At 43.6% G+C, this 26,012-nt stretch overlaps 1 protein-coding gene across 1 annotated transcript in view; it reads right to left on the bottom strand.

Annotated features, from left to right (window-relative positions):
* Positions 1–26,012, bottom strand: part of LOC308655607 (uncharacterized protein) — an 801,622-nt gene that overhangs the window by 663,646 nt on the left and 111,964 nt on the right. The window lies entirely within an intron of this gene.

Genomic DNA, 26,012 nt, shown 5'->3' with positions numbered 1-26,012 from the left:
CTTGAGCAACACTCAAAAGCTAATAATAAAAATGATATTGTCAAATAGCAAATCAAATTAAAATGCAGAATGTGTAAAATGAAAATTGTGTGTATATTGTTGCAGATCTGAACATCTATGTAAAACTATGTGAAAAACAAAATCAAAATTAACAAGAAACACGGATAAAATAGAAGACTAAGAAAAAATATATACACAACCACTTTTAGCCAACTGGCATCAGAAGCACAGTTTTCATTTCATGTGTTTGTCCACATAGAAAATGCATGCGGGTTCCAGTGAGAAAATGCTGTGTGTGTGGCTGGTGATGACCCTTGCCCTACCCCCTGAGCTTCTCAAAGATGCATAGCAGATACGTCAGTTGTGTGTGTCTGTATCAGGGACGAAGATGATCAATGTGACCCATGTAGGCGTCTTACACTTCAACTCTGAGTACTTCACTGCACTCGGGGAACTTGTAGGGATAGGTAGGAATGTGTGTATCAGGGAGGTAGATAATAGAAAATGATGATATGGAGAGAGATCATCATAAAACTCCATGGGATACTACCTTATTTATGAAACTAAGTGAAGATTTCTCCGAAGTCAGAAGCTATGGAATTGAAGTCTTTTTTTTTTCTCATGGCCATGTGGAAACAAAATGATCCAAACTCCCTGTGTGGTCAAGAAATCATATAAAAACAGTCTTTATTTGAGCTGGGAACATTTAGGGGAGAATGAAAAAAAGTTCCTGAAAACATTTTGTCCATTCATTGCTAGTGTTGCTGATACAGAGAACCATTAGAATTCAACTGCCAAAGGATGCTATTTAAAGTTGATAGAACAAGTAGTGGAATAGGAGGCATATTTAGGGAGATGGTAATAAACACTAAGAAATATTGACCAAAATTGAATGATAAGAAGAGGAGCAGAGAGGAGCATTCCAGAAGCTGCTTCCTTCCTTCCTTATGCTGGGGAGCCAACAGGCCTTGTATCCACAGGAAGACCACAGGTGAGTTGGTCTTCACAAAATGACTTTATATAAGTGTAGCTATAAGGAAAATAATGCAAATACAAATGCCTTATTAAGTTTAAAAGCATTGATAGTAGACCACATAGTGAAAGACTTTTTAAAACAGGAAGAAAATATAATACAAAATGTGAGAGACCCCAAACCTTCTGGACATTTCATTAAACATCAAAGGGCTTCACATACCTGCTAAAGCCATAAGGTGACCAACACTGCCTCTCTACTTGTGACACAACATGACCAATGTCTTCCGCTGATCTAGATCTTGTCTCTGCTACTCGGTTATCTGAAAAAATTTCTATGACCGGTGAATATGAAATAGTGCTCTGTTCCTCACCCTACTTTATTCTTCTTCTATACAATATTAACAATCCCCACAGTATTTTTTTTACATTTATTTGTTCATTATCTCTGAGAACAGAAAGTAAGATTCATAAAATGAGACATTTTACCTATTTTCCCAATAGTGTCTCTTGAAAGATGACCACTGTTCCAACCTCAGAGTAGAGGCTCAAAAATATTATTCCTTAAGTGTATTTGGTCATTTTTTGGGGGAGGAAAGGATTGAGTCAAGGATAATCATTAAGGACTCCAAATATTTACTGCTAGAAAGAGAGTGAAAAGAGAACACGTCAATGTTACTTTTAAAATAAAATACTACTAATATTGAAAGTATTAGTAAGGCCTAAATAAGTGGTACCACATTCACCCATGATAACTAGTTTCATGCTGACAGATTTTTCTTTTAAATGTCTTAAGAGTAATTAGTTATAAATTTTAAGAAATATGTATGATACATTTTTTCTACATCCCTAAAAATTGATCAAAGGTAATTCCTTCAAATAACATTAAGTCATGGCTAAGAATAGGGAGTAAACAGTTGTCAGTCATCTTCTACACACACACACACACACACACACACACACACACACACACACACATAGAATGTCTTTCCTTAGCTTGAGAGAAGATAGGGAGACAAACAATATACACTTATTATTGCCACTCAGTATTTATGAAATGGCAAAATACTGAGATATTTCAAATACTAAAGATATGTGCGGTTCTATCAAACTTTTGAATACATGGGCGTGTATGTTTTATTTTGTGTCTATGCTTCTGTTTTTGTAAATACAGAATTATTTCACATCATGTTGGCATTTTCTTTCTTTTTTGCATTTTCTTCTATTAGTCCTTCAGATGCAAATATTTTCAACTTTGATTTTAAAAGAATTCCTCAAACTGAACATTCTGATTACTACCCATCTCATGCTGCCAAGCCCATGTCATTTTCTCAGAGTCAGGTTTTCATAAGCAAAGTTAACCGTTCTACTTCTTACTCTTCCCCAACCCTTCATTTTCCTGTTCCAGCCTTCAGAGCTGCTACACCCTTGAGCTTGCTGTTCGTCATCTGGGGCTCTGTGCAGAGGGCTGATGAGTGGTGATTATGGGGCAAGAGAGGTGGGAAGGATTCTGGGCAGCTGTGGTCTTTCTGTCCATGGGTCTTAACTACAGGTTTGTGAAAGATCGTTTGGACTCTAGCCAGTTAGCTTCAGAATTAGCACTGTGGTCTAAGGAGGTCAAGATAACAATTAAATTCAGAAGAGGAACACGCTTTCTGATGCCAACAGCATTCTCTGCCTGTCCCATAGCCTTGGGTCACATTTCACTAACTTCTTTACTGGAGCTCTAGTCCCACAGTTATGGAGTCTGCAAGGAGTTTTAGAGACCATTGCACCACACTATGCCTAGAGCAGAACACTGCACTGTGCACTTAGAGGTCTGAGAAGCACACATCCATTGTTTTTAACCCGATGACTACTGTCCTTAGCCAGGCCCTGAATTCAGCTGAACAGACACCATCTGAGCATGGTGGAAAGACTGCTGTGAAGCCAAAACTTTGCTACACCAAAGAAATGTCTGGAAAAAAGTCCAAGTCGTCTTTATAGTGTAATGTGGACAGGCACAAACCCCTGTGGTTTGAAGGGTATTTCTTTTGAGGCATTTAGACAACATGTAACTAATAACTCTCATCCATGAGAACTAAACCATGTCAGTTACAATATCAGTGTTTGCCAAAGACTGCTCTGTATAATAAGGGATCATCTTATCTGATCTACTTGACATGACCCTATACAGTAAGACCATCTAGTTGAGATTTGGGAAAGCTGACAGCAATTCTATCCTTCACTAACCTACATAACCATGAACATGGACTTTCTGGATTAGATATGGGTTAGGGTTAGCAAGAAATTTCAATGACACTGCAATTTTTATTTTGCAACCAATTTTCCAGTTAATATCCATAAACACATCTAAATTGATCTTACTCACAGAAAATGTCAACACTTTACATGCAGAATTTAAGATTCATACTTCAATCTATTAAAATTCACATTAGAATACCTGATGTGGATAATGCCAGCTTCTTCTTTCTGGTTAGAAAACATTTCTGTGATTCCAATGATAAATTTCAGATGATATAGACAGGGAAAAAAGTAAAATGCTAAAAAATAGAGAAGATTTAATGGAGGGAGAAAAGGAACAGATGGCTCCCTTTTCCTCCTATGCAGGGTTCAGATATATGACCTACTTATTTTGGATAGTTGTGTATTTGGAGATCAGGAAAGTAAAATTCATAGAAAAGCATGTGCTGTGCTCACCAACTCTGACATAATGAATGTTTCTGAGAGCAGGGCCTCCCTATAGGGGGGTTAAGAGCCTACTTTTAGGGTATGTTTTATTTACATTGGTAACTCCATAGGGACCACTATCCCAAATCGCCAATTAAGCTTTGAGAGGCTCAATGGAGATTTTATGGTCCTGGGAAGACTGCTTCTGGGAATAGAGCCTTATAGTCCAATTGACCAATGCTCACAACAGAAATCTAAGTACAAAAACATGTACATTTAAATTTTTAAAAATGGGAATTTTATTTTTAATATTCAATAGGAATATTTTTATTCATCAACAAAAATTTTCAGATGGGAAGTTAAAACTGAATTGATTTATTCAATAAATGAAAACAATAAGATAAATATAAAGAAAAATGTCATATGGAAACAAAAATAGTTTAGAAGAGAGGGAAATATTCATGGGAATTAAAATTTATATTAGCTCAGAAATTGGGTTATTTTATCTGGAACTATGAGATTATTTTTCCAACTAGGTGCAAATGACCAGAAATCTTTTTATTAAAAAAATTTTTTTTAGTTATAGTTGGACACAATATTTTTATTTTATTTTTATGTGGTGCTGAAGATGGAACCCAGTGCCTCATACATGCTAAGTGAACGCTCTACTTCTGAGCCACAACCTAAGCCCCAGAAATCTTTTTTAAATTTAAAGTCAATGTATCTCTCTCTCTTTTTTTTTTTTTTTTTTGGTACTGGGGTTGAAATCAGGGGCACTCGTCCACTGAGCCACATCCCCAGCTCTATTTTGTATTGTATTTAGAGACGGGTCTCACTGAGTTGCTTAGTGCCTCACAGTTACTAAGGCTGAGGCTGGGTTTGAACTTGCAATTCTCCTGTCTCAGTCTCCCAAGCCCATAGGATTACAGGCATGCACCACTGCACCCAGCTACCTTGTTGTTGTTGTTTTTAAATATTTTCTTTTAGTTGTAGTTGGACACAATACCTTTATTTTATGTATTTATTTTTATGTGGTACTGAGGATCGAGCCCAGTGCCTGCATGTGCTAGGTGAGCGCTCGACCACTGAGCCACAACCCCAGCCCCTACAGTCAATGTATCTTTATGGAATTTCTGTGTACTTATCACTATTATTACTTATGTCATGATTATTAGTAATAGAAATAAACAAATGCCTAGAATCTTCCTTCAAAGGTGGGTGGGAGATCAAGGAATTATTGAGCAAGAGACACCATAGATTCGGATCTTCATTTTACACTTGCATAACTTGAATTTCAGAGAATTGAAGAGCCACAGCCAACTTACAGTGATCGTGTAAGGAGAGCAAAAAGTAAGCTTTCACTTTTATACAAGACAAGGATTTCAACACCAGTTTGTTTTTCCCATATCATAGCCAAGACTCGACTGCCTGCTGCACATTGGATCATTTCTCACTCTCAAACTCTACTTATTCTTTGGATGAATTGTTGCTCCAAATAATAGATATTTTTTTACAATTTTCAGGTTAAGGGAGAAAAAGTGCCAATGGGGAAAAAAATACATCTTTACTATTGTCCACAAATGTGCATGTAGTTTCTGCCACTGGTGTCACTCGTGTGGAAGCGTCCACGTGTGATCCTGCTACAGATCTATCCCCAAGCACTCCATTCTTGTCGAGGTCCGCTTCTGCTCATTTTATTATTACCTGTCATTTGTAGCATACTGTAGGACATTTCCCTGTGTGGGACAATTTGCTATAGTCTGGATCTTAAATGTTCCCCAAGGCACAGTGTTAAAGGCTCCCCTCAGCTGTCGCTGATGGAAGTGTGAACCTTTCAGAGGAGCAACAAGGTGGGCAGCCTCAAAGGAGATTACCCAGTGCTGGCCTCTTCCTTGCCCTTAGCTGGTAGCCACCCCACGGTGAGCTTCTTCCTCCACCATGAGTTCCTTAAATTTCTGCCTTCCTTGCACTGATTTTGATCAATTTCGTTTGTTGTGCTTTAGTGTAGCTTTTTAATGGTCTTTGTGTTTTCATATTGCCATGCATTTTGGATTGGTTAAATTGAAGTACTTTTTATAAAACATCTAATATTTGTTATCATAATTTCAAATGCTTTTTCTGAGCTCAGTTTTCTTTCTTAGGTACATTAATGACATGTTTTGATTTTTTTTTTTTTTTTTTGGTACCAGGGATTGAACTCAGGGACGCTTAACCACTGAGCCACATTCCCATCCTTTTATATTTTACTTTGAGCAGCATCTCACTGAGTTGCTTACAGCCTCACTAAATTGCTAAAGCTGGCTTTGAACTCTAGATCCTCCCGCCTCAGCCTCCAGAGTCGCTGGGATTACAGGCATGTACCACCATGCCTGGCTGTTTTGATGACTTTTAAAATGTCATCCAACTCTGTATTTTTCTTTTAAATTCCATTATTCCTGAGTTTTATTTTGAATATTTTCTATTACTATACTATTACCACTAACTTTTTTAGTAAATCTGCAATGGATGATTTATTATTAATCTTATACCACATTAATTTCATTTCATGTGATTATAAATTTTATTTCTGGAGTTTTATTTGGATTATCTTATCCTTCACATCTCAACTTAATCTTTTGAACATACAGAGTTATAATAACTCTATTATTTATGTTTCTTATTGTTCTTCTGTTTAGGTAAGTTTTAATAAGTGAGCTTCTCTTTATCATGTGCTGAGTTTTGTGTGTGTGTGTGTGTGTGTGTGTGTGTGTGTGTGTCTAGTTATCCTTGACTGGATGTAAGATCTCATCAATTTCACCCTTTCAATGTAGATTATTTCACAGTCACACTTTAGCTGCTGGAGAGACCCAGGTCTTTAGGGTCTTTAGGATTTGTGGGCATGCCTGGGACAATGTTGGTACCGAAGTGAATCACTCCTGAACTGAACACAGAGGTCAGTCTGCTGCGCTGTGGTACCACGCGCTCTCTGGATCGCCAGGTGCTGCGCTCCAGCTTCTAGGTACAGGCACTGCTGCTCAGCCCTGCAGGGGTGCAGCACTGCTTCCCAGGATGCTTTCTGAGGCCTTTATTGGCCTGGGAAGACTTCCCACATGCATGTGCAGAGCAAAGCCCTGCTGAGAACCTGGAGTCCCAGGATGCTTTCTTTGCAAAGCACATTTATTTTATATTAGTTTTTTGGGGGGAAGAGCCCAAGCAGACTTAGGCTTTATTCCTTTGGCAAACTGCAGAGAGCAGGAGCCAAACGCTCTGCCAGGCATCAAAAGCCCTCCTGGGCTGGGAGAATCACAAGCTCCCGTTCCACTTCACCAACTGGTTTCTGCTTCTTCCTCTTCCTGTCCCCTCTCATCATCACCTTTGCTGGAGCCGAAGGTTCCTGGGCAGGCTGTAGGCACAGGTGGACCTGCTGTTGGGATCCTGGAGGATGAGGCATTTGCTGTCCAGCCCCACACAGATGTCAGAGATGCAGCGCAGGATGCCCCAGGCGTTCTCCACACTCAGCTTGGTTTCCCTGGCAACCTCACTGGGCTTGAACTGCTGGGCGCTCAGGACGATGTGGTGCGAGGAGTCCCTCACATGGTACACAATGCGTAACCAGGCTCCAGGCACCCGAATCCAGCCAGCAATGCACAGCAGGTCCACAACGCCAACCTGTGGCTGCTGTCCTTCAGCTCAGCAGCAGTGATGGCCTGTGCTGAGAGTCTGGCTTCTGATGCCAACCAACACCATGACTGTGCCTGGAACCCCACAGCGAGTGTCTTGATGTTGATAAAGGACACTCCCATGGGCTCCAGTCAGGACGTCACCTGCTCTCACAGACAAGAGGTCAATATTGACATTTAGTGTTGTGGGGCCCAGAATACTGTGACAGAGCCTTGACAGCATTGCCACCAGGTGTGAGAAGCCATTGTGGATCCTCAAGGGGGTCTTGCACACTGTCACCACTGCAGATGACTCTGGAAGCTGGCAGACCCAGGGGAACATATCTGCCACTGGTGCCATCCTGGCCACACTGAAGTGCAGGTCCCCTATTGACAGTGCACTCCCGGTCATTGTCATCCAGAGAGTTGAGTCCAAGCACTCCTTGGTAAGAGGAAACTCTGAGCCCCTGTCTGTGCGGTGTCCAGGGAGCCCCGGCCAGGTGAAGAGGGTGCTTCCCCAGTTGCCCTGCACCATGAGCCTCGAGGCAGCCCCCATCAACCAGCACTCCTCCAGCAGCGCCTGGGAAGAAACCGCAACTTCCTGTCACTGGGAGAAGAGACGTCAGGTGAGAGGGGTCTGGGGAGTTCCCAGGGGACTCAGGATTAGCAAGGTGACTTACATGACAGGAAAGAATTTCAGCATGAGCCAGACTAAGGCATAGAAGGATTATTTAGGAAGTAGAAACACATCCAAGGGACAATGTAGGTTATCTTGAGAGTGAGAAGCTCCTCCTTGTGCTGGAGATCCAATATTTATCGAGGGGCTGTATTAGGGACTGGGTGGAGGAGCTAGGGTGGAACTGCCCAATTTCATGCCAGTTTCTCCTGTTTCGACACTTCCCTCATCATTAGGAAGGGGCCAAGGCTTGTTGCTCCAGAGTTCCAACTGTGCTTTCTGCATCTCTGTGGCTCAGCACACTTCCTCTGAGACTCTTTATCCTAAATGGCTACTGTTAGGGGAGTTGGCATGATCACCCATCAGAGACCCAGCTCTGACTTCTGTTTATTGACAGCGGATATCTGCAAGACTGCCCTTCTGCAAGGCACAGCAGCCAGTGTCCCTTGAATGGAAGCTTGTATGTATGTCTTTTGGCCAAGGAACAAGCTAGAGTTGACCTTGGGTGCAAGTGGTGGGGTTGCAACAGAGTTTGGTGTTTGGATACCTTGGGGGAGGGGTTATGGGAACAGGGTATCTTTTTTTTTCTTTTCTTAGCAGTTTATGAGTTTCAGTTTCGGTCAAGATGGAGTCCCAGGACCCAAATGGAGTTACTAATGTCTAGGGACCTAACATTCTGGCCTTTTGTCTTATAATGATAAGGGGTGTGTTTTATTCTGGCTCCTTTGAGCTGAATTGGGGTGAAGAAGGGTTCAGGCCAGGACTTCAGGGAGGGGGCTCTATGTGCTCATAAAGAGCTGGTTAACAGTCTGACTAGTGAGAGCTTTTACTTGTTCTTGTACAAAAATTTTCAGGCACTTTATTAGATAAGATCCTATTAAGAGCACCGTGAAAGGATCTATAAGAACTACTAAGACAATTATAAATAAAGGCCTGATGAGGGGGGCTATTCAGGGCAGAAGTGCCCAAAGAGCCCCACACCACAGGAGGAGTGTTCCCTTTTAGCTATTTGTGTGGTCGGGTTTTTTTTGGTTTACCTGCTGCATCTCTAACCACACTAGACTCATGGACATAAAAACAACCTTCTTCCTGGAGAAGGACCATAGGCCTTCCTCTTTTGCCAGCATGAGATCTAGAGCCCATTGATTTTGAAGGGCCACAGCCACTAGGGAGTCTAATTGACTGCTTTTTATTGTGAATAGAATTTCCTAATCTTGCTGCTCTTGTGTTAATCTGGTGGATGTCTTCAGCCCTATGAGAAAGGAAATAATTTGGGGGCTCTTCTAGTCTAGTATATGTGTTATTGGAATGGGTAGGGTTTGGTTGTGGGACTCTACCTGTGGCTGTGTTTTGGTTATATTCTCCTGCCAGGTGTTTAAGATCAAATTGCCCCCAAATCAACCTTGTTCCTATCTGCTGTTAGGAGTCAGCTGAGTTCCCACAGGGGTTACTCTTGGGGAACTTGAGAGCAGTTTCTTAACTTTTTTAGTGCCATCAGCCAGGCAGGGTCTTCTTGATGAAGTGGTTTCCCTTGGAAGCATCAGGGGTGTGTCCTTTCTCTAATGACATTCCTCTTTGCAGCAGGTTCACTTATGGGCTTCCCATTCTCCAGTGGTGTCATTGATCTCCTTGGTTGGGACGTCATGTGGCCCAGAGTTGCAAAGGTCCTTAGAGAAGCTCTCTCATTCCCTGGATTCAGGCTGACTCAGAGGGCAAGAGCCAGATATTGTCCTTCTTGGCCCTTTTATTCTAACGTTAATCTTTAGGCCTTGGTGTCAAACATCCAGCAAGCCAGTCTCACCAGTCCTAAGGTAAAAATACTGGGATTTAACTTTAATGTCCATAATCTTACCTTTTATACGATTGGGGTTTCTATTAGTACTGGAAGTTAGCCTTATATCCTATCTGTCCTTGTAGGTGATGGCTTATTTATTTTATGATTGCTCTCTATATTGGTTTTGATATATAACCACAGGTAGACAAGAAAATATACAGAACAAACAAAGGCCAAGTGTGTTAAAAATAAAAACAACTTCTATAGTTGGATAAAATAAGATCTGCTCAGAAATTTTAACTTAGGCATGTAGCATCAAAATTATGAGCTCAAAAACATAGAATTTAATAAAACAAGAGTCCTACAAAAAAAATGGTACAGTGGTTGATTATTTTGGTAAAGCAGCATGCAAGAATGAGAAAGAGAGAAAGAGAAGGTCCTGGAGTGAAGTTGAATGAACTTTCCCCCTGGTCTCAGGACTCCTAGGGAGCCTGCCCTGCCTGCCATTTGTATTCCAATGCTAGCTTTAGTGTGATCTTGGCCAGAGGATTGCTGCACAGGGCTTTTTAACCCATTTTCCCCAGCTGGTAATCAGGCTAGGTTTGGATGAAACAGAATTAGTGGAGATGAGGAAGGTGGCTGCCAAAGGACAACTGGGCCTTGGAGTGGGTGGTATTAACATGTCAAAGGGGGGCCGTATTGGGGTCATTTTTGTATTATAGGTCGAGAGGTTAGCCTCTATTTGTGGGCCAAGTTGTGGGTAGGTGTATGAAAATCTAAAGATAAGGTGGATGTATGTGTGTAAGGAAGTGTTTGCATTAGGCTATAGAAGCCCAGGCACTGGGACAGCGTGGCTAGCCATTTCTAGTGGCAAGAGGCATGGCCAGCAGTGGTTTCATTCTCTTTTAGGTTTGTTTGGATCAGGAGTTTATAAGTAAGGTTGAGAGTGTGGTACAGGTAGTCAGTATGAGGTTTAGAGGCCTTACAGGCTCCAGAGGCAGGGAGGAAGAGTGGTATCATTTGGAGAGCAAAGAGGATGTAGGATACATTGGACTCAGGGAGGATGGGGAAAGCTGTCTCCCTCCAACAGAGAAACTGAGAAATTGATGTGACTCCATTTTTGAAAAACCAGCCTGTACCTCAGAGCAGGGCCTGTCCAATGGGGGGGGGGGGGGCTTGTCCTTGGAAAACCCATTCCTAGGCACATAAGTTACCTTGCTGAGTCATTTGTCCACACTAGATGTCCTTGACTCAGCAAATGCAAGTTCCTGAAAAGACCAAAAAAAATGTCCGAGGCCTGATTCGGACCATAGCAACAACCAATCAGAGTGAGACAGGGAAGACACCTGAAATACCAAGTGGCCCTCCCAGTAGTTTCCATGATTGATAACAGGATTAGGCAACCCTGCAGTGTAGCATACACACCCTTGCAACCCCTTGCAGCCTAAACCAATCAGTTCAAATGTATCCACCACTTGAACTGACCAATCACCCTTATCCGACTTGTTCCCGGCAGTGAATGTACTAACCAATGTTAAGAGTTGTTGTTTGAGTTTCCTGAGGTGTGTAATGATTTGCTGTGTGACGTTGTATCCCCCAAACCTATAAATCCTCACTGAACCAAGGGCCAGGACTCACTCCTCAGGACTGCTGTGTTGGAACCGGTTGTGAGTCCAGGCTCGAGCTTGCAATAAAGATTCTTGTGTGATTGCATGGATTCGGCTCCTGGAGGTCTATTGGGATCCCACAAATCTGGCATTACAAAACCAGAGGTGGAGTAGCATGCAGAGGCCCAGATAATTTGTGGCGGGCAATAGTTTTGGGGTGATTGTCCAATTTTAAGAGACAGTGATGGCTATCCCTCCAGCCAGTCGGAGGGTCAGAGGAATTGTGGTTAGAAGAGCTAACAAACCTGGGGGCCTGATGGTCAGGAGAGTGAAGAAAAGAAAGAAAAGAGTGAAACTGTAACTTCTTCAGGGCGGAAATCAGAAAGAGTGCCTTGGAGAAAGAGGGACAGGGACGATCCACTGGAAAAGATGGGTTGGGTGGAAATATCACAAGGAAGGAGTCCGAGCTCTTGTTTGAGGGTGTCTAAAAACCGATGGCATCTGTTAAGGGTTGGGGAACAATTACCCATCTGTTGTGAGTTCTGGATGGTCCTCTGCGGAGACAGGTGGTAGTTGAGGATTCCACAGCTTAGATTTAGGGGTCAAATTCTTTAGTGTAGGAATCAGCATCAGTAGAACAGGAACTAAAGGATTCTCAGCCTGGGAGAGGGCAGAGCGCAGGAGGGAAATGTGAACATGCACAATGCCCTCAGCTCCAGCTGCCTCCCATTATGGCAGGAGGGGGTGCTGAAGCTTCCCGGTGGGGCCCATGAAAGCGGGTAGGAGGAGGGGGAAAGAAGGAGAAGGAGAGGTGGGAGTAGGAAACACGGTGTTGAGGTCGAGAGAAGGGAAGGGGGATGAAGGTCAGGCTCAGCAGGAAGACAGGGCCCTATTTAGTAAAGGAGCATCCCAACGAGGTGGTGAAGGGGTGGCTGGGTGAGGAGAGGAGAAGCTAGGGTGGAGATTGAGAAAGGAAGAGTGATCTTGTGGCTCGAAAGAGGGAAAAGCTAAGATCCAGAGGTGAAAGGGTTTGGGGAGAGTGAGCCAGGAGGACCTGTGCAGCAGGGCAGAGTGCAGAAGAGAGAAGGCTTGAACAGAAGCCCATGTGCCACTGTGTGACAGACGTTGTGTAAGTCCTGTACAATGATGGGATGGAAAGGCCCGTTTTCTGGCCATGAGGAACCATTACCTAATTCATATTGGGGTTAGGCTGTGTTACAATAGAAAATGAGCCCGCAAGGTTCAGATCTGGAGTCAGATGAAGAGGCCAAAGGCTTTTGAGGAGATAGCTGAGGGAGGAGACGATTGTGCAAAGCCCACAGCTAAGAGTTCTCAGGAGCCCAGAGAAGGGCAAAGGAGGAGGAAGGGTCGTCCCCACCACATCTCTAACTTTCCATGTCGAAGCAGATCAGTGAGGATTGTCACCATCCCTGACAGTCTGCAGCTGAAGCTAAGGGAGGCCCTGACTCAGTGCTGGGATTTAATGAGAGAAAGAGAGGGAGGGGGAGAGGGAAAGGGATGTGGGGGGGGGGGAGAGGGAGCATGTTCAAGCAAAGGTTTATGGACAGAGGATATCTGCCAGGCTGCCCTTCTGCATGGCACAGCAGCCAGTGTCACTGAGTGAAAGCTTATGTCTTTTGGCCAAGGAACAAGAAAAAGCTGGAATTGACTTTGGGTTCAGGTGATTAGGTAATAACAGTTTTTGTGTGTGTGTGTTTAGGTACCCTGGGGAAGCATTACGGGAACAGGGTATCTTTTCTTTTTTAAACTTTATTTATTTTAGTTGTTGATGGACCTTTATGCAGTGCTGAGAAGCGAACACAGTGCCTCACACATTTGAGGCAAGTGCTCTACCACTGAGCCACAACCCAGCCCTGACAGGGTATCTTCAGTTTCTTTTCTTGGCAGTTTATAAGTTTCATTTACAGATCAAGACGGAGTCCCAGGACCAAAATGGAGTTGCTAATGTCTAGGAACTGAACAGCTGCCTCATTCCCTATCCCAGACATGGAGAAGGACATGGATAAGAATGGGGTCTCCTGTCACAGGTGGGAGCTTGAGGAGGGCACCTTCTTACTGGGCACTGTCTATAAGTCACAGTCAACTTGGCTGTCCCAGATACCACCTCCACCTGCACCACTCATGGTCTCGGTGGACTCCACTCCACCTGCTAAGTTGCTCAAGACACGGAGTTTGGTAACCATGAGACTCATTTATTTTGCATTTATCATTGTTCTGTAATCAGTCTCTTGAGGTTTTGTTTTTCAAAGATATTTTGGTTAGAGTTTCTTGACTGATTCAGGAACAAGGTTCAGGCAGAGAGTGTAACACGGCCTCCAGTGAGTCTTTATAATGGTATTCATGCCCCTTGTCATCCTTTCCTGGGGTGGGGGGTGTCACCTGCTAACACAAGTTAATGTGTTAAAGGAGCAACTTTGTTTATGCAGAAAGAAGTTGCTGCCTCTTCAAATGACCTCTGGCAAAACTCCAGTTGTTTCCTGGCTTGGATAAAGGCCTCCAGAGAGGAGCTCAGGAATTGGTTAAGCCAGCCAAAACTGCTGAGGCATTCTTCTGGGTGACCCAGAGGGGCTGTGCTCTTTACACTCTCACTACCCTGCTGAGTTGTGCCCCAGGGGGTTCCTTTCTGCCCTGGTGAATGTGGGCTGTCTACCAGCACTTCTCAAGCTGCATGTGCTCAGGAATGTGCCCACTGCTGTGTGGAACATGCTCACCTGTCCAAGCCCAAAGAATGACTAAGAGACTCTGCAGAAAGCAAGGCTTTTCTTTAATGAATGTCTTGCAAGCTCAGGTGCCTGACAGTCAGGAACCCCAGGTTGGGCACAACTAGTGTTTTGCCCCCTAGAGTGCCAGACCCATCCCCTGGTTCCTCATTGGCTGAGTACTATGGGGTGCACAATATTCCTCAGTCACCGAGCTTTTACTGTCTCCCATTGGGTTATTTAAAAGAATGTACCTTTAGTTGTCCCCACCTCCCTTTGTTCTCTTGTGGTGGAAAAGTCCCTTGGATGAGTGCCTTTTGGCACATACGCAGTTTATCTCTGTTGGTCAGGCAGTGGTGGGGGGCTTCCCTCTCACCTCCTGTTGTCAAGGGCTATTTCACACTCCCTGTCAACTGCTTGGAACTTTCCATCCTGCCCTCCCCCCAGCTGCCTTTCCTACATCCCATCATTTCATTTAAAGCTAATATGTATTCTGAAAACGGAGCACTGGACTTGGTTTCTCACTGCTACACATGATGGCGATCTCTCCAGTCTGGACGTGCATGGCAACGCTTCCCAGGATGAAGAGGCCACAGTCCTCCTGTGCTCAGGGAGACTCTGCAGTGGGTATTAGCCCCAGGGCTAACACTTACTTTGCTGCAAGTAATAAATCACACTTTACTCTGGAACCTCCTGGTTGTGCTATTGGTGGGACAAACCTAGTGTGTTCCATCACACCCGGACGTAACGACTTATCTGTGGCAAATAAAATGCAGCATGTGATGGGATGTCACTTCCGGTGTTCAGCAATAGAGAGAGAATGGCTTCTCCCTCAGATGCTTTGCCATGTGCTTTCAGCTGCCAGCCCTGGGTGGAAGCCTGCTACTTGTTGTGAGCACACCCTGTGTACAGTCACAGGACAAGTTCTAGGGGCCTTGAGCAACCAGAGGGTGAGCTGGGTGAAAGGCCCTCACACCACACCATTGGAACCTACATCTTGTCTGCACTCTCACTCAGGCACACCGTGCCAGGTGTCCTGGCCCACAGAAACCAGGACGCATGACAAAATTAGGGTTTGCTGTTTGAAATTGTGAAACTTTGGGAATATGCATTAAACAGTGATTTAGCACATCTTTTGGTACCTAGAAGTGGGCAAAGTCCCAGCAACAGGCTCAGAATAAGAGTGTGTGTGTGGAGTGGGACAGTGGGCTCTGAGGAGGGGAGGTGGAAGTGTGAAGCCCTCTGGGGTTTCATCTGCTGTTTTTCAGTATATGAGGAGCACCTCCTTATGTAACCTGAGAAAGGGAGCCGCACTCTCAAGCACTGATGTGAAAAATATGCCCAAGGACTGGGTCATCTGAGCTAAGGATGTTTCTGTATTTTGTTAGAATCAGTGCCTATTTTTTCTTGCTAGTTTATATTAAAATGCAGGAAGAAAGATTAAATGTAAAGAGTTTAATATAACGAAGCTAAGATTTGATAATTTTGACCACAGCAGCTTCCTCTAAAATGGGGCTAAAGCTATTAAAAATAGTTCTGAGCAAAGAACAAACCCAGGGCATTGCTAGGAAACCCAGTCTTTTAAGATGCCTCAGGGGAGAAAAAAGACTGCAAATCTCATCGGAAAATACATTATTAGGTTGCCTGTCTAGCAAGTAAGTAAAACCCCAGGGTTCTTCCTTAGGGTTATCCTTTGCAATTAAACAGAATAAATACATTTTTCAAAACACGGAAGGAAGGCTGCACAAAGGGCCACGGCAGCGTGGGAGGGAGGAGGTGTGTCAGGGACACAGGCGGGGAGCGGGTATCCGCCCTGCGCGCTCTCGGGAGCACGGTGGGGCCAGTCGCTTCCGCCCGGCACCTGCGGGGCGGCGGCCTGGAGCGCAAACCCGGATCCCGAGGGCCTCTGGGGCCGAGCCCAGGAGAGGCTGTGCTGCCACTTTCTCACCTAGGCGCTCCTGGCACGAAGCTGGCAGCCCCCAGGCAGGCACCCAAGGAGATTTTCGAGGTCGCAGACAAATCATTAATTTGCTACAGCACTACTTTTGTGTGTCTTGTGATAAAAGCGGTGCAGCCACCACAGGGGGGACTTTGATTGGTACCCTGCTGGGGACGCTTTCTCTGTAGAGCAGCCACAGCCTTTGTCTCCTCAGTCTGGAGACGTCTCTTCCTGAACCAGTGGCTTCCAGACTCGCAGAGGCACCTTCAGAAGTGATCTCTTCAGTACGTGCAGTGTCACCTGACTCCGCTGTCACTGTCACTTTGCGGCACACCCCCTTGACCGCAGAGCCTTCTGAGTCGTCCAGGAATCCCGGGGCGCTCCGCTTGCATTGGGATTTCTCCGTGGCGGGGACTAGGAGTGTTGTGGTAAGTAACCCAGGCCTGAGGACAAGGACGAACTAGGGGGCTGGGGCGGGGGGCTCAAGGTAGAGGCTCACCTAGGACGCCGGGCCTGGGTGCCATCCTCAGCACCACAAAAGAATAAATGAATGGAATAAAGGTATTGTGTCCAACTAAAGAAATTAATACTTAAAAAAAAAGATAAACTAAGGACACTGTGAAAATTAATGCTTTGGAAAGGGAGACTCCTCCTCCCCTTTCCCACCAGCTGGTTTTCAGCGGACCTAATTAGCACATTCACTCTCAACTCCCAGGGATTTGACTACTTTCCTTTGAAGTGTAAACGCCCTGTGGCAGCTCTCAGCCCAAGGCTAGAAGCCTTGTAAAAGGAGCCAGTTTCTGCTTTTTGTGTACACACTTCCCACCTGAGAACTCTTACACACAATTATATATTGTTTTTTTGAAATCTTGTGCAAACCATGTATCGTTTTAGAATGGAAAAGTTATGACAGTAGAGAGCCTATGCTGTGAAAAAGGCAAGGGGTGCGGAATCTGAGTGCTGATCTCCTCTGGGTCCACCAGCATAAAATAAAGTTTGGTTTCTCCCACTCTTTGAGTGCCATTTGCCACTCCTCTCCTGATTCCTGCAACAGGACAGCCTCGTGAGACCCACAGACCAAACATGCACTTGACTGCTGGTGGGCTTTCTTCTCTTCACAGTCCACATTCTCCAAGCAAAAGGGAAGCTCTGGATCTAGAACTGAGCCTCTAAACCTCCGTTTGCAGGAGTGAGAGGTTCTGTAGGAGAACGACTCATTCTTCTGGCCCTTCTGCTTCTTAGTCAGACTGCAGACCACCTCTGGCTAAACAGCCGTGTAAACTTCAGGGCAGCTGCTGGAGGACCCTGCAGCCCCACGGGACAGCGCACCAGCCTCTGGCATACCACCCCATCCACAACCATGACCCCACACTCTCCAGAATACCCAATTTCTTCTCTCCCTTCCTTTCCCTTCCCTTCTGTTCCCTTCCCTTTCCTTTCCTTCCCTTCCCATTCATAGCAGGGATTGAACCCAGAGGTGCTTCCCCAGTCCTTTAAAAAACTGTTTTATTTAGAGACAGGTTCTAACTAAGTTGATTAGTTTCTAAGTTGCTGAGGTTGGCTTTGAACTTGCGATCCTCCTGCTTCAGCCTCCTGAGCTGATGGATTACAGGCCTGTGCCACTGTGCCCAGCCCCAGTTCTTTTAACAAGGTTGATGATCCTACAATGTCTGGAATAGAGCCCCAGTCCAGGAAAGGGGAGTGTGTAGCCCACAAGCTTCTTGTCCAAGAGCTCCTTCCACCTAGAAATTTGCAATATCCTCTAAACTGCCCTTGCCAATAAAGGTGAACAGCAACATTGTTTTTGTTTGTTTGTTTTGTTTTGTTTTGGTGATTGCAATATCATATACCTCACTCTTGTTCTATCAAGTACATTCAAAACAAAGACAGAAAATACACATTCTAACCATTTCCACATAACGGATTTGTACAGCTAGCAAGCATGTGTAGGTAGCAGTGCAGGAAAATCTGCTTTCTGTGCCTTGGCTTGCAAAAGACTCTTCTAATACTCCACGTTAAACTGAAGAGGAAAAAATCAAATTTTCTAAAGAAACTGCTGTGTGTATTTAGAACATTAATGGATAAAGATTTCTTGGATGGTAGCCTTAAAACACACACACACACACACACACACACACACAAATATTCAAACAAACAAACAAAATAAAACAAAACAAAAAACCAGAAGGCTATAACCACTAGAGAAGATAAGCTCAAAATTACTAATGACATTCCAGAAATAGATATTCTTCAAGTGCAGTCAGTTTCCACATGAAACTCTGGACTGGGTAAATGACTGCATATTATTCCTAAGAATCACCAAGTAAAATTCATGTGAATAATATTCCATATACAACATTTTCTATATTCATTCATCTATTAATGGTACCTAGGTTAATTCCATATCTTAGCTACTATGAATAGTGCCTCAATAAACACAGGCAAGAAGGTATCCCTTTGATATACTGTTATCATTTCTTTTGGACATGTGCCCAGAAGCAGGCGTGCTTGATCATATATGGTAAATCTATTTTTAGGTTTTTTTTTTTTTCTGGTACAGAACTCAGGAGCACTTAACCTCTAAGCCACATCCCCATCCCTTTTAAATATATTTTATTTAGAGACAGGGTCTTGCTGAGGTTCTTAGGACCTTGCTAAGTTGCTGAGGCTGGCTCTGTACTCCCAATCCTCCTGCTTCAGCCTCCTAAGCTGCTGGGATTACAGGTGTTCACCAGTGCAGGCATTTTTAGTTTTTTTTTTTTTTTTTTTGAGGACTCTCCATACTGTTGTCCTCAATAGTTGTAGTAGTTTACATACCACCAACCATGTATGAGAATCCCTGTTTCTCCACAACTTACCCAACATTTACTATTATCTAGGCATAAAAAAGATTAAAGTCTGGAGTGCTGATTGCAGCAACATAGGTGAAATTGGAGCACATTGTATTAAATGAAATAAGCCAGACACAATAAAACAAGAACCATGTGTTGGTTCTTGTATGTGAAAGCTGAAAGAAAGAAAGAGAACATGAATATGTAATAATGATTAATATCCATAATGATTAATAGAGGTTAGAAAGGTGAGTTGGGTAAAGAGAGACTTAATCAGTGTATGTTAGATGCATAATGTTGAAATAGCACAATGAATTGATTAGTATATATTAACTCATATGAGTAATAGTTCATGTAACATATTGTCAAATATAGATTCATCAAAAGTAAAATTTAAAAAATCCAGATGAAAGAAACTGCAGGCAATTATACTTTTAGCTGAATGCTTTTTAAAAATTTCTCAAACTATTTCTTTTCCTTTTTTCTGATTTATGATTCACAATCACTTAGGAATACTAGTTATACCTCAATTATGATATTGATAAAGTCATCAATCTTTGTTAGACTTATTTTATTTATTCTCTATTTTTATATTTATTCAGGTTTTCACAAAATTGACACTTATAGAAGGACTCTAAAGAGATTGGTGGACATTTGAAATTTTCTTTGCATTGATAAGTATAAAGAAGGCTTACGAATTAACCATTTTTTTAAAAAAGTTTGCATTAGGCAACCTTGATGAGCTTTTGTTAAAAAGTCTCTCTTTTCTCCAATGTATGTTTTGGCACCTTTGTCTAGTATGAAGTAACTATTTATGTGGGTTTGTCTCTGTGTCTTCTATTCTGTTCCAGGGCTTTTTGCTGGTTTCAGTGGCAATACCATGCTGGTTTTCTTACAATAGTTCTGTAATATAATTTAAGGTCTGGTATTGTGATGCCTCCTGCTTCACTTTTCTCTCTAAGGATTGTTTTGGCTATTCTGGGCTTCTTATTTTTCCAAATGAATTTCATGAGTGCATTTTCTATTTCTATGAAGAATATCATTGGAATTTTAATGAGAACTGCATTAAATCTGTTTAGTACTTTTAGTAGTATGGCCATCTTTTCCACTATCTTATAGTAGATAATACTGGAAAAGTACCCCATACTGTAGGCTTTCCTCTTTGCTGTACATGATAGACATATGGACCACCACAGGAACAAAGGTCAAATGCACTCCTGGTCCTTAACTCATGGCCTGATGGCCACTAGAGGAAAACATAAGCTTTTTTTTTTTTTTTTCTGCTTTCCCACCTTTACTCATATCTGTTAAAACCTTGATATGTACTTTACCCATCACCCTGAAATAGTCTTAATCAACTCAGAGATTGAAATCCATCACTAGGTCGAGGATGCTCCCTCCATAACTCCCTCAGCACAAGCAGTGTAGGTAATGAAGTCTGCTGAGGAGACATCATAGTGCAGAATTTTCAGACCTTAATTGTGACTTGCTATGATTTTAATCTTTTCATTTCTCAAGAATGTGTTCTTTTAAAAGCTACCTTAACTGATCATCTCACAAGGCAGGGAAATGCATCCAGAAGGCAGCATCTATATGAAAAACTACCATTTGGTCAGGTTAATACACTGAACTTGGCTTTGTCAGAGTTAAAGTACCTTCACATAAAAAGAAAACATACCTTTGCCGGGCACAGTGTTTACACCAGTAATTCCAGCGGCTTAAGAGGCTGAGGCAGGAGGATCATAAGTTTGAGGTCATTCCTGGCAATTTAAAGAGATCCTGTCTCAAAATTAAAAACAAAACAAACAAAAACCAACCAACCAACCAACCATGGATGTAGCTCAGTGGTGGAGCATCCCAGGGTTCAATCTCTAGTAAAGTAAAATAAAATAAAATACAATAAAACAAGAAAGAAAAAAAGGGGGGGGAACCCTTGAAATGTATGTAAAGTTAGTTAACATTCTTAAAATCTTAAAACCTGAGCCTCCGTTGCTAACAGACCTTTCACATGAATAAAACTAGGTCCTGAGAGCCAGGCTGAAGCTCCTTGGGCCAGGGCTGAATCTGCTCAGCCCCGTATTTCTGAAAACCCAAGCCTCCATCCTCTGACCTGGAGGAGCACTTGGAGGACTAAGGGGAGGGGGATTCAGCATGTCATTACTCATGTGCTCCTGGGTGGTAGCAGGCTGGGCAAAGCAGAGGCCGCGCTGCGCCTAGGAGCAGGGGGACATGGGAACACAGGACAACTGCGTGCCCTCTGCCCAGGTGTGCCCCTTCAGATGTCTATGAGCACAAGCCTCTACTTTCCACCAAGCTCTCTCTACTGTTATCCACCTAAAGACTGGGCACAATCTGCCCTCTGCATCTCCTTGCTCAACACATCCTTTGGAGCCTTCCCGTCTCACTGCAGGAACAAGAGGACTTCTTGGCCCTGACTAGTGTGTACCAACAGGCCTTCTCAGAGCCCTAAGAAAGTCTTCCCTGTAGTTTGTTCCCCCAACTGGTTTCTGTTTCTGCCATCCCCAAGTCCAAGTTCCCGTGTCCAGCAATGTACCTGTGTTTACAATACATGTGTCCAGGGACTAATCAATAGTCCCCATGACAATTTTTAAAAGTGGGTGGATTCCCAGATGCTTTGAGACTGTGAGTGAAGACTGTGGAGCTCTCAGAGCACAGGCAGGGGCAGCCTGCAGACAACTCTCTTGGGGACTGGAAGTTTGAGGAAGGCACAAGCCTTCCTACCAAGTCATATTTCCTGCCTGCCCCTGGTCTCCCCCCTGCCCCTCTGTCCACATTTCTCCTCTCTATGTAGCTTGAATAACGCCCTGTGTCCTCCCACTTTTCCTGGTTTTGTAAGTGGCATCATTGTGTTACGTATAGCTAGCCATGAGCAGTGGGGTGCATGGCAAAGTTATGGGTTTGCTTTATGTTACTCTTAATGTTTTCTAAAGTTTAAGTACTTTCAAGGCAGATGAGTAAGTAATTTGTTAATTTTAAAGGACTTCGAAACCTGAATATAATGGGCGGTCAGGTCTGATGCATGGGAAACAGCAGGTGTCTGTTTAGCTGTATGTGATTTCCACCTGTGGTTTGGGCCTTCCCCCAATGTGGCATCTCAGTTTATGGTCTTAGGAAACAGCTTTGCCCTGTTGAAATCAAAGATAAGTTCCACATGTCTCACTGACTAAATCACAGTGAGGGGAAATGACTTCTCAGCAGGTCTACCTTTATGTCACTTGCTTTCAGAGGAACAGGTTTAATCAGGCACAATTGTTTTTATTCACTCCAAGGGGAGAATCATAAATACCCTACAAATACCAAAGAGGAATTAAAAGAATTTGCACATGGGAGGAGTACCTTGCACTCTATTTCTATCATGGAAAATGAAAGCTATATTGTTGTACCTGGGCCTCAGCCATTTCCCCAAATCATTCCAGGATTTGTAATACAGTTTTAAGCATTTTCCCCAGGAATGAAGAGCACTAGGTGGATGAGAATCTGACAGGATCGCTGCTCGTTTGGCAGAAGGGATGTTCCCTGGAACCTTGTGGGGTGAGTCTAAGATGGCTATGGCGAGGCTTCTTCATGGAGCTGTTCAGTGAGTGTGGTTTTAGTGTGTAGTCAAGGTCGTATGCACCCTGATGTGCAAGGTATTCTTCATGTATGCAAATCCTTTTCATATGCACCTGCTTGCAAGCCTGCACTTGTGGGACCTGTTGGCACTGTGCCTGTGGGAAGAAGTGGGGCGGAGGTATTGCCATCTGCTCTGAATAAAGCATGACAACTATCCCACTAGGCCTTGCATCTTCTTTCAAATGCTGGAAGCCCAAGCCTTTTGTCCAGGGCCTGAACCTCAGCCAGACAAACCTCCAGGTCTGGGGAAGTTGCATGAGTTGTGTTGTCCTGTGGAGGTGTTTGGGCTTTGGAGTCAGGGAAGTTCATCTTGATACCAGCCCATCTGCCCAGTAGATGTGGAGCTTTGGACAATTCTTTGACTGAGAACAGTTATGTAATGCTCTTCTTCAAAGAGGCACATGACCCTGAATGTAAAATCATGAGCTGTTATTCATCCTTCCCAGCATCCAACCTTGACAATGTGCTTTTATAGCTGCTTTCGCCCAGAGGCAGGATCTTTATTTCAAACCTTGGATGTGGGCTGGCCTTATTTACCGGGGTCAATAAAATTCCATGAAAGTAACAGGATACCAGCTTTGGGTCTAGGCTCAAAAGACTCTGAACACATCTTCCTTTCCCTCAGAACCCTGCCAGCTCCATGAGAACAAAGTCCATGTTAGCCTGTTGGAGATGGAGACATCTTGGGGAGAAGAACCAAGGAGCCCAGGCAACAGCCACATCCCTTCAGAAGCAGTGCTGCCTGGACAGACAGCAGAATATTTGCCTGAAGGATCTTGATGAGGTTAGAAGAATGTCCCACCTGAGCCTGGCTTAAATACTAACCAGCTCAATAATGAGCATGTGTGTGTGTGTATGTGTGTGTGTGTGTGTGTGTGTGTGTATGTGTGTTTAGTGGTAGCTAATACATATAACCACCGAAGATCAGATGCCAGGATTCAGCAGTGTGTTAATTACAAGTAACCTAGAAAACATCCTCTATGTACTGATGGCCTTTTCCACTTATTTAAGGTTGTTTTTCTTGTTAGCTTATTGTGAGTTATACAGAAATGCATGTAGACATGTGTATGTACCATTGAGGCTGAAACTCAGTGTCCACAGCTTGGGAGGAAACAGACAACCACACCCTGAGGATTAGGGCCAAGTCCAAGTTGCAAAATTAGAATTCTTTAGTAGTCCATGTCTAAACTGTGAGGTCAAGGCAGTGGCAGGTCTGAAGACATGAGGTTCCATCATTCTGGGACCCCATTTCTATGCTGTTCCATCTTTGGGAGGGATGGAGTTGTCAGGGTTCTGAGGGGGAAGTGCTGCACCCCTCCCCTGACTCAGGCAATGGCAAGGCCCTACTGAGGTGGATGGCGCAAGGCGTCCATCCTCTGGAGGAGCACAGTATGTTTCTGGGAATGGGCTGGTTTGTTTTTGTATTCCTTTACTAAGTATAGTTGGGACTTCTCGTATGACCATTAAGTATGAAGGAAAAAACATGACTTTCCCAATTAATGCAACTACTTCTAAAGAATAGATCTGTTTGCTCTAAATGCAATGATTCAGCTGTGGAGCGTAAATTGTTAATGTCTAATGAAAAACTCCCTGTATTCCTGTCAAGGAAGTTTTTTGAGAAATTAAATTAAAATCTAGAGAAGAAAAATTAATGTTAAGAAGACAGATTAGTGCTTAGTACTGGGCAACTTGTTCTTGTTCCTGTGCACAATGGTTTGTGCTCTTACTCTTGTTTGATTAAAATTAATAACAAGTCAACCACTTGCCGTAACCATGGCACCAGTTCCAGTCAGTAAGTCAAGAAAGAATAGTCAAGGTATAGGCCAATAGTTTGGGACATTTCTAACTATTATTAAAAGTTAACTAAGCAGAAACAGCTCAAAGCAAAACTCGAACTGAAAGTACAAATGCTGGCTTATGCATAAGCCAAGATACATTCTTCTATTCTAATTGTAGCTACGTAATATTTTGTTTCTTTGAATAATGATTCCTGTTTTGTAACCACAAAGTACTGTGAGCCTGCCAAAATGAAAAATATATATGATCAACTTCACAAGTAAAGATTGGGATCAACACCTTCACTTTGGTGTCTGTGTTGTTTCTCCACCCCCCTTTTGCCGACTCCTCACCAGGTCTCCTGAGACCCCCTGTTGGAGCTGGACTCCGACAGGGAAGATGCATTTAGGGTCTTTTGAGTCTAGACCCAAAGCTGGTTCATGGCATTTTACTGAGCCAGGTAAATAAGGCCAGCCCAGATGGACCACCAGACATCAGCTGGGAAGCAGAGGTGAGAACAGAGACCTCAGGCTTTGAGTTTCCTGCCGTCTCCAGGGGCATGGACTCTCTATATCTTGGGCCTCATAGGAGAGGCTGGCATGGAGGGGATGATCCTCACTTGTGGCAGATGGTGGGACATGGCTTAGATCCTTTTATCCACACATACCAGGGGAATCAAAAGCAAAAATCCATCATAGGGAGGTGAAGCTTCAGAGCACATGGGATGTAACTGATTTGATCTGAGAGCAACTAGAAGACTAAGAGAGTAAAATTTGAAAAAGTAGTATCAAAATTAGTGGTATCCTATATTTCTAGGTGAAATATAGGGATATTGTTCATTATATGGATCACATATAAAACAATAATACTTTTACACATTGCATCAATTTCACTTGGGTTTTGTTGCTTTGTTGTTGTTTTGTGCTACTGATTAAACCCTGGGCATTATGCTTGCTAGGAGAATACTCTAAGCTATACTCCTGGTCGTTCACATGTTCTTTAAAGTATTGTTAAATGTGGCTTTTGGGAAATTTAGAATTACATAAATGATACTCATTTCCATTGAATGCTATTAGGACAAAGCACGTTCTGAGATGGCCTTGCCTTTGGAGCCTAGTCAGTAGACAATTACAACAGGGTAAAGCAGCACCTGTGAAAACAAAGCAGGGCATCTAGACCCCAGTGAGTGCAGGAGCTGCTGCAAGTGCCTGCTAGGACTGCAGAGTCTGCAGGACATCCTGGTCCTCACACACCTGTGTATTGGTGAGTAATTCATCAAGAGCAGAGGACTGCAACCCAATAATGTAGCAGGGTCCTGTGGCTTCTAATAAATAACCCAGTAACTGTAGGAAAACAGCAGGTGGGCCAGCCCTGGGAATAAACATGTGGAAACAAAGGGGGCCCATTAAGATCCATGGGGCTAACTTCTGACAGGGTCAGGTAGGACTTATGGCCAGAGGTGCCTCAACATACATCCAAGGGACATTTCTTCAGTCATGGAGGCACTCTAAGGTACAGTTTGCCTGGTCTTTGACCCCAGCACCTACATTAACATAGGACTGATTTGTAGATGAAGTTCCCAGATTGGGATGGGCACCATGACAGCTCCAGGAGGAACCAACTAGGGCGTGGACGTCATGGAGGTGGAGGAAGGAGGGGAAGGACGTCATGGAGGTGGAGGAAGGAGGGGAAGGACGTCATGGAGGTGAAAGGACCACCTAGGGCGTGGACGTCATGGAGGTGAAGGTCGTCATGGAGGTGAAGAAGGGTTACACA

Source organism: Spermophilus citellus (genome assembly GCF_964194105.1).
Source record: "Spermophilus citellus genome assembly, chromosome: 1".
NCBI lineage: Eukaryota > Metazoa > Chordata > Mammalia > Rodentia > Sciuridae > Spermophilus > Spermophilus citellus.
The sequence above is the reverse complement of the archived record's forward strand: the minus strand, read 5'-3'. Positions and strand labels throughout refer to the sequence as shown.